The following is an 8,974-nucleotide window of genomic DNA, read 5'->3' as shown; positions in this document are numbered from 1 at the left end:
TCCCCTAGCGCTGGAGTTCTGCCGTTCTCATTGATCGGTAAACTTGGTCTTGTCTGGCTGTTCTTGCTGATCTTCTGGGGGAGGGGCCTGTTGCCGTGGTTCCCAAACGTCTTTGCTGGAGGTGGAATTGCCCCGCCTTGCTTGTCGGGCTAAGTAATCTGCTCGGGTTTGCTCTCGGGAGCTTTTGTTCCCTGCAACCTTTCGTTACAGCTTTGGAGGATGAGAGTGAAATGGCGGCCTCCCAATCTCCATCCCAGAGGAGCCAAGAACTCGGGGCCCCGCTCCTCAGTGAGCCCCCAGAGAAAAGAAGTCAATCACTCCCGTCTCCCCGGTCTCCGGCTGCACTCCGTGCTCACCCAGCCTGTGACCGAGCGTTTCTATCTCTGGCACACGACCTGGTGTGGAGTCTCCAAACCCAGCAGATCCCTGTGGTGCGCTCCCGCACTGCTCCTCCCGTGGGAGGAAGGGGCATCTCCCCGGATCTGCCACTTGTTGGGTTCCTGCTGGAGGAGCAGTTGCCCGACTGTGACGCAGATCATGGTTTATGGCAACCCCAAGCTGAGAGCTTGCGCCTCAGCTCCGTCTCTGAAGCAGCTTCCCACTCCGATACCTGGGAGCTCTGCTGCACTCAGGCACCCCCAGACTTTCTGTGACCCTGAGGGTCCTGAGACCACACTGTCCCACGAGGGTTCCACCCCCCGCTTAGCCACTGGAATGACGTTCCTGAGCGGAGCAGACTTCTAAAAGTTCCAATTTTGTGCTCCGCGGCTCTATCACTTGCCAGAAGTGGCCGACGGAGGCCCCCTCCCCCGCCATCTATCCTCCCGAATATCGCCTCGGATTCACTTCTCCACACGTCCTACCTTCCAGAAAGTGGTCGCTTTTCTCTTCAGAGAGTTGTTGCTATTCTTTTCTTTGATCTCCTGTTGAGTTTGTAGGTGTTCAGAATGGTTTGGTCCCTACCCTGCTGAATTCCTGAGACCAGACAAAATCCAGGTCTCCTACTCCTCCACCATCTTGCTCCCTAAATATTTATATTTTCTGAGTAAACAGTAAACCAAGCATTGTGTTTACTGCAACATGTTAATGCTCTTCTCCAACACTAATGAGATGCATGCTGTGTTTGCTCACTTACCTGCAGCCTTCTGTTGGCTGTTTATCTGCAGGGGAGTAGACGTTCTGCACTGCCAGGGTACCATGAAGCCAGAACCTCCTGTCTGGTTCTTATTTCAGTCTAAGAGTTAAATGTTTTTTTTCCCCCTGATTATTCCTAAAATGTTTTAGAAATAAGTACAAGAGAGGGACTGTGTAAGTCCTAGCATTCATTACAATCAAAACCCACAACTTTGAAGATGAGGCTGAAAATGCCCTTCTTCATCAGAAGAACAACAAAATTTTATAATTTAGTGCTAGATAGATATCGGGGCTTGCTCTCAGAGAGTTGGAGGGTCACCTGAAGAATGGGTGGAAAGAAATATGAGAGGATTGACAAATACTTTAACTTCTAATGTGAGAATCTACCAAATGATTCCCGTGAACTGGGTCTATTAGAGAGAGCAGTAATGACATTGTGCGGGTGATTCTCTGATAGACAGGAGTAGTGAAGGAGAAATTATAGTTTGTAAAACAGTATCATCTGATTCTAAATTACTGACTTCCCATACTGACTGTTAAACTAAGAAATCAAAGAGGATATTTTGGTTAGTGACAAATGGATGATGTATAGATTTTGTTTTCATATTTGGAAAATGAAAAGAAAGCTAATGCAGACACAATAATAATGTGTTGTTTGAAAAATTATAACATTTGACTGTCACAGCTAAAATATTTTGGGTGTTGTTTTTCCTAAACATGTGATTATAATTTGAGTAATGGGTATAAAAAGTATTCCAAAATATTAGGCACAATTTTATTTTATATTAGATCTTGGTTATTTTTATTTAAACCAAATTTTGAAATCTTTTATAATTTTCCACACTCCCTTCCACCACCATTGTTAATAGAAAGATTATCTATACAGACAACTCATAAATTTATCTTTCTAGCCCAAATCCCTCTATTCTCATTAATCAACTGCCTAATGAACATTTCCCCAAAGTTATCCTGCACAATCAGAAAATCCCCATGAGTAACACTAATTCATCTTCTTTCCTCATACACCTTTAACTTGTTCTGTGTTCTACACCGAGAAAATGGCAATTACCAAAACTGGACACTTTAGAGCTGCTGGCCTTCCTTTTATTCAGCTTCCATATTTAAAAGGTCATTTTTTTAGTCTGCTTAAACTGCCATAACAAAATACCGTAGACTGGTGACTTAAACAACAAAAATTTTGTTTTTTCGTAGTTCTGGAGTTGGGAAGTCATAAATGAAGGTATAGACCAGTTCAGTTTCTAGTGAGAGCTCTCTTCTCAGCTAACAGATGGTTGCCTTCTCACTATATCCTCACATGGTGGAGTGAGAGAGCTCAGATATCTCTTCCTCTTCTTATAAGAGCACCAGACCTATTGGACTAATGTCCCACTCCTAAGACCTCATTTAAACTTTATAACTTCCTCACAGGCCCTATTTCTAAATACAGTCACACTGGAGGTTAGGACTTCAACATATGAATTTTAGGAGGACACCAACCTTCAGTCCATAATAGTTATGTAGTTCTAAATTTTACCAATGTATTTTCTCTACACTGGTCATTCCTCTATTTCAAGACCTTATTATTTTTCACCTGCTTTATAACAACCTATTAACTGTCTACCTCTGATATCTGGTATCATTATATCAATTCACCCTTCATCAATACATATTCTATACAGTCACCAAAGTGATGTTTCTTTCTTTTTTTTTTTAAAGATTTTATTTATTTGACAGAGAGAGACACAGTGAGAGAGGGAACACAAGCAGGGGGAGTGGGAGAGGGAGAAGCAGACTCTCCGCTGAGCAGGTAGCCTCATGTGGGAGTTGATTCCATGACCCCAGGACAGTGACCTGAGCTGAAGGCAGACTGAGCCACCCAGACACCCCAAAGCGATGTCTCTAAATGAGAGATCTAATATGTTGTTTCCCTACTTTCAAGGAATTTAAGAGGATTAATAATGTGAAAGCTCCAGAAAAAGCTTCTGATCTTGGCTCTACCACTTATTAGTTCTGCGGCCTTGACAAGTTACTTACTTAATGTCTTCAAGTCCTCCTTCACTTCTTTAAAAAAAAATAAGAATAATCATAGCATTTACCTCATAAGGTTAGAGTAAGAATTAAATGAGATAATGAATGAAAGACACTTAGCACAGTGTTGTTCACACAGTAAGCTTTCAATACAGGCTGGTCATTATTATTTTACCCAATTAATGTCTTGTATGGCTCCCTTTAGCTGTTAAGATAATCCACAATCTCCTTTTGATGATATATGACCTATGCTCTTGGATTATATCTTTAACTTTACTTATTTACTTTTGTTTTGTCAAAGATTCCCTACTTTTCCCTTGGTTTAATCATACTGATGCATTTGTAGTTCTTTATATGCCCCTATCTGACCTCTAGGCCTCAAGACATAACTCCCTCTTCATTCAGCACTCTTCTCTCCTTCTCCGGTAGGTGGCACCTACCTAATCATCATTCAATATTCAACTCAGGAGTTTTCCAACTAACCTTCTGTGAGTTCCCCTTCTAATCTACGATACTTTCTCCTTTTCCCTACCAGGGCTCTGATAGCTGTCATGCTTATCTCTTTCAGAGCATGTATTATAGTATATGGTAATTTCCCCTTCTAAAGTCTACCCTTCATGAAGATAATGCCCATCCCATGTGGTTCTTTTTATTTGTTTCTATTTTCTTTTCTTAGTTTTGACTTTAAACACTGGGACTTAGAAAAATAATAGGTATTAAATAAATACTCCAAATGGACAAATATGTCATACCCCTTTTAAAATATCCATATTCTTATTTGCATAAACAAATAGACACAATAGTCTTTTTAGCCTTCTATTAAATTCATACCTAACATTTCTTGATCTTGTTCTGGATCCCATAACTAATGACATTACGTACATAATTTTATTGTTTTTTTTTTCCTTTTCAATGCAAATCCAGAAGATGGGATTCCTTTAGTCTCTTTTAATGAGCCGAAGTAGATATTCAAAATAATTCTGTTAAAGCACAGAAGACCTTTTCAGCACTTCAAAATATTTTAATTCTCTTCTGCCCCTCCAAACTATATTATCCTCGTTTTATAATAAAGCCCTAACCTTAATTGGGTTTCCTGACTATTATTTTAGTACAAAGAATGCATGATTATACAGAATCAGACTTCTTTCATTTCTTCTACTGTAAAATGAGGATCATAATTATGTGATTTAATGCTATGCAAATTTCAGAGTAGAAGTTTGTTTTTATGCTGTCATGAACTCATGTAGTATTTATTTTCCTGCATACTCATATTTTTGTTTTCCTTGGGCTGCTGATTGGACTGCAATTGTATTTTGTTATTCACCAGTAAGTATTAGATGAAGATATAGGTATAATTGTAAGTCCCTATAGATAGCTGGTACACATTTAGTCAGCTAAAAATAACTGAACATTCTTAGGGTGTTCGATACAGGATCAAAGCGTAGAGTGTGGAGAAGTGACCTCAAATCGAACACATCTTGCACTGCTGTTTGTCAACAGTAAATTACATCTGATTTTAAACAAGAAAAGGAAAAACTACTGGCGACCTGTGAGTGTGCTTCATATAAGGATCAATACAAAGGAGAATAGCCTTTTTAGCTTTTTCCAAGTTCTCTGACTTCCCGGAGCAAATTGGCAGTACTTTTTGATCATACTCAATTAATAGCACTCTCTCCCTATGCCAGGGAGTCTATAGTCCTGGGGGCCACAGCAGGGCTGGGGGCTTCTCAAGGAACATAATGGTAGTGTTATAGGCTGAAGATTGCTTTGATTAAAAAAAAAAAAAAAGCAATTGATTTTCACCTTCTGTAAATGGAATTAGGAACTCAGAACTCTGTACTGGGAAATGGAGCCAAGGAGAATTTTGTGTATTTTGCAAGCCTTATTTTGAAATGTACAAACTAGTGATTTTTGGACCAATTTCATGCCAAAAGGACACTAACTCAAACCTTCTTAACCAAATTATTGAAGACATTCATACAGATTTTTCCCCTTTTTGTGATGGTGAAAACAAACTATAATCTTATTCTTTCCCTGAATGCAGATGTTTTGTTCTTATATATTTTACAGCAAGTCTTTTGAGTTACAAAGAAACACTGACACATGTACAACTTGAGTGTGTCTCAACATTTGGTTTAGAGAATGACTTACAATTAATTCTTTTCAGTGAATCCTAAAAACCCTTGGCAAGGCAAAACAACACAAAACAAAAAAAATGGATGATAGGATCCAAGGCATTGTATTTATTACCATTCTTATGGCCAAAATGAACCAGTTTATTCCATTCAAGAAAAAAAAAAAAGAAGAGAAGAGAGAAAAATAAGAATAAAAGAGATGAAAAGTAGAGCTGCAGAAAAAAGCAGAAAGAAATGCACCTATTAAAAAGTAAAAGTAAATTGTGCTGGTTAGAAAGGTGAGCATTGGGATGAGACACGTCTATATTTGAATCCAAATTATGGCATTTATGTATATGATTTTGGTGTTACCTTTTGGGAATAATAACAAAAGACATAGTAAGCACTCAGTAATATTAGCTATTAATTAGAAGATATCATACGGAAGCATGAAATCACGTTATGAATTCTGTAATTTCCTAAGCTTTTCTTTTCTTTTTTTTCTTTTTTTCATTATTATTTTTTTAAAGGTTTTATTTATTTATTTGACAGAGAGAGACACAGTGAGAGAGGGAACACAAGCAGGGGGAGTGGGAGAGGGAGAAGCAGGCTTCCCACGGAGCAGGGAGCCCGATGTGGGGCTCGATCCCAGGACCCTGGGATCATGACCTGAGCCAAAGGCAGACGCTTAACGACTGAGCCACCCAGGTGCCCCAGAATGTATTTTAATATAATGACAAACGTTAAAACTTTGAAGGCACAGGGATTTGGACATGTATTAAAAATAAATATGCCAATATCCCTTCCGTCAACATGAAACAAACATTACTCTGTGCTGATTATATGCCATGCTATGTCCCATGTACTAAGATAATGTGAATAAGAGAGACTGACATCTGAATAAAAAAACAACTTGCACAGGAACTGAGCAATGGGAGAAAAATAGGGTAAAGACTCTCATGTTTTCCTAATTTGAATTGTCCACCTTTTAGGTAAATGTGCATTTGTTAAATATATTCAAACAGCTCAGTAATTCAGAATGTGATTAACTCAAATGCAACACTAATCTACTTGCAAATCCAGTTCTCTGGGAAATGAGGAAAGATGGAAAGGCTGTTTGAAAATTGTAACATCTGACCTATTACAAGCCTGGGTGAAAAAAAAAAAAAGAAATAGTAAGACTGCTGCAACAAAACAAACCCATAAAAGCACAAAATGGGACTGCAAGCCATTTACCTTTACAACAGCTGCACGGTGCAGATGAATCAAAGCACTGCCAGCAATAAACGGATCTGGTCAATGTCAATTTTCCCCAGGCATCTGGTATTGTCACTAGTGATTTTACTGAAGATTACCCATCAGTTAGTGCAGATTTGTTTTTTAATTGGCCCTCACTGCACCCGCCATATTTTTCTTGCTCATGGTCCCAGAAGGTTTTGTAGAGAAGAGGAAGGTGGCTATCTGGAGAATATATTCTTAAAGCACACCATGAAGGACATTCGTGAGAACAATTAAGTTTTTAATACTAGAGAAAAAAAGTACCCTTGCTTAATATAAGGAAAAGGAAAAAGCAATCATTAGTGAATTAGGAAGAAGTAGCAAAAGCATCTGCATTATTATAATCTCAGCCTTGGAATGTGATCATTTTCACAGTATTTTTTTTTTAATGTCATTTAATAGTCAAGTATGACATGCTGGAAGTAAATTATGAACAGGTGGGAAGGGTGTCTAGAGGGCAACACCACTCATCAGGTTGACAAAGCAGCAAGACAGATCATAGGATAATCAGCAGGTGGGTAGGGAAGCAGCAAGCAGAATGATTTGCTACATAATATTTGGCATTAATTATAACTGTTGAAATGCTGGGGGTGATTTTATCTTAAGGTGAAGAAAACAAAAATATGGTTTGGAATTTCACGTTCCCTTAGTTATCTATGTGTTTTGGAATCATTTCATATTATGATTCTATTATACTATGATATACAAATATTACACATTGGTATAATGTAATAAACAAATCTGGTCAATGTCTATTTTTCCTAATTTGAATTGTCACTTACAAATCATTTACAAGCACTTTGTCTGACTTTCTCATAACCATCCACTATATGTTCCAGAAATGAACATAGAATTACAGAAATGAACATGTGAAAAATATCAGAATTGTTTTTAACTTATTAGTTTATGTAAGTCAGTAAAAACATATCACTAAAATGGAAATATTGTATAAATGATATTGGAAGTTCAAACTTTAGACCAATATACAATACTAAATTAACAGGAAAATGGCAACAGTTTCAAAGGCCAGTTTTCTGGAGAATCTGTATATTCCTAAAAGGAAGAAATATCTATTATTAGTGAGATTAACCTACCTTAGGGCCTAAACACTTTTGGGGGCCTATTAAACAGGAAAAAAAGAAAAAGAAAAAAAAGCCTTGCTGGAAGAATTTGAGTTGTTTTTTAGGGGTAAATTTGAGCAAGAAAATGATTAGAAAAAAACATTTGCCTGAGAAAAGACTGTAAAAGGGAAGGCAGAGAAGAGTTATGGAAATAAACATCCGAGCACTAGACTCTAAATGAAAGTAGGAACAGGAATAGGCTGAGAGACAATGCTAGAAATCTCCATATTTTGCCACAAAGGAGTGTTGGCTTTGGTTTTTGACTTGATAATATTAGGGAATGCATTTCTGCAAGGATACTAACTGCTATGGACTGGATGTGTCCCCCCAAAGTTCATATTTTGAAATCCTAACCCCCAGTGTGATGGTATTAGGAGGTAGAGGCCTATGGGAATTACATAGGGCACGAGGGCAGAGCCCTCACAATGGGATTAGTATCCCTGCAAGAGGAGACACAGACCAGATCTTTCTGTCTCTCCACTCTGGGCCATGTGAGGATACAAGAAGAAGGCCATCTGCAAACCCGGAAGTGGGCTCTCACCAGACACTGGATCCTCCAACACCTTGATCCTGGACTTCCTAGTTTCCAGAACTGCCAGAAATAAACATCATTTAAGCCACCTAGTCTATGATAATTTGTTATAGGAACCTGAACTTAGACACTAACTGTTTAAATGTTGAGAGAGGAGAGAGAGAGAGAGAGAAAGGAAACATACCAATATTTGGTTGCAAAATTTCAACTATATTTTCTAACGAATCGTTGACCTATGCTAAAAAGCTTTTCATGTTCTTCAAATGTTATTTAAGTCTCAATATATTCAGTCATTTCCCATTAAGCTAGAAGTTTAGCACACTTATTTGAAAGAAGGAAACTTTCTGGTTTTACCGGTATTAAAATGTAAACAACTAGTAATCTCATTAACTGATCTGCAAAATTATTTCTTCTGTATTTAAGAATTGAATTTTTTATTCTTTATATCTTATTTAAATTAGGAGAATTGTATTTATACATTACACTCTTGAAAATCATTCCACTCTCTATACCGTAGGCCGCAGGTGCCTAACGGAAGTGACACTGTTGATGAATAAATGAAAATAACATAATTCCACAGTGCAACGGCTACTTTTCAGTCCCCCAGAAGGAGCTTTATCCACTGTGCTTGAGAAGTAGATGGAAAATATCCAGGATTGAAAGTGAATTTTTATATCTCCTATATCTAGGGGGCAATGGGTTTAATTAAAAGTCTGAACAACCCTGCACTAATGGAGGGAAATTGACATTATTCTCACATTCAAAGA

Source organism: Leptonychotes weddellii, chromosome 6 (assembly GCF_054177405.1).
Source record: "Leptonychotes weddellii isolate Sample4059 chromosome 6, ASM5417740v2, whole genome shotgun sequence".
NCBI lineage: Eukaryota > Metazoa > Chordata > Mammalia > Carnivora > Phocidae > Leptonychotes > Leptonychotes weddellii.
This window is presented reverse-complemented; position numbering follows the sequence as displayed.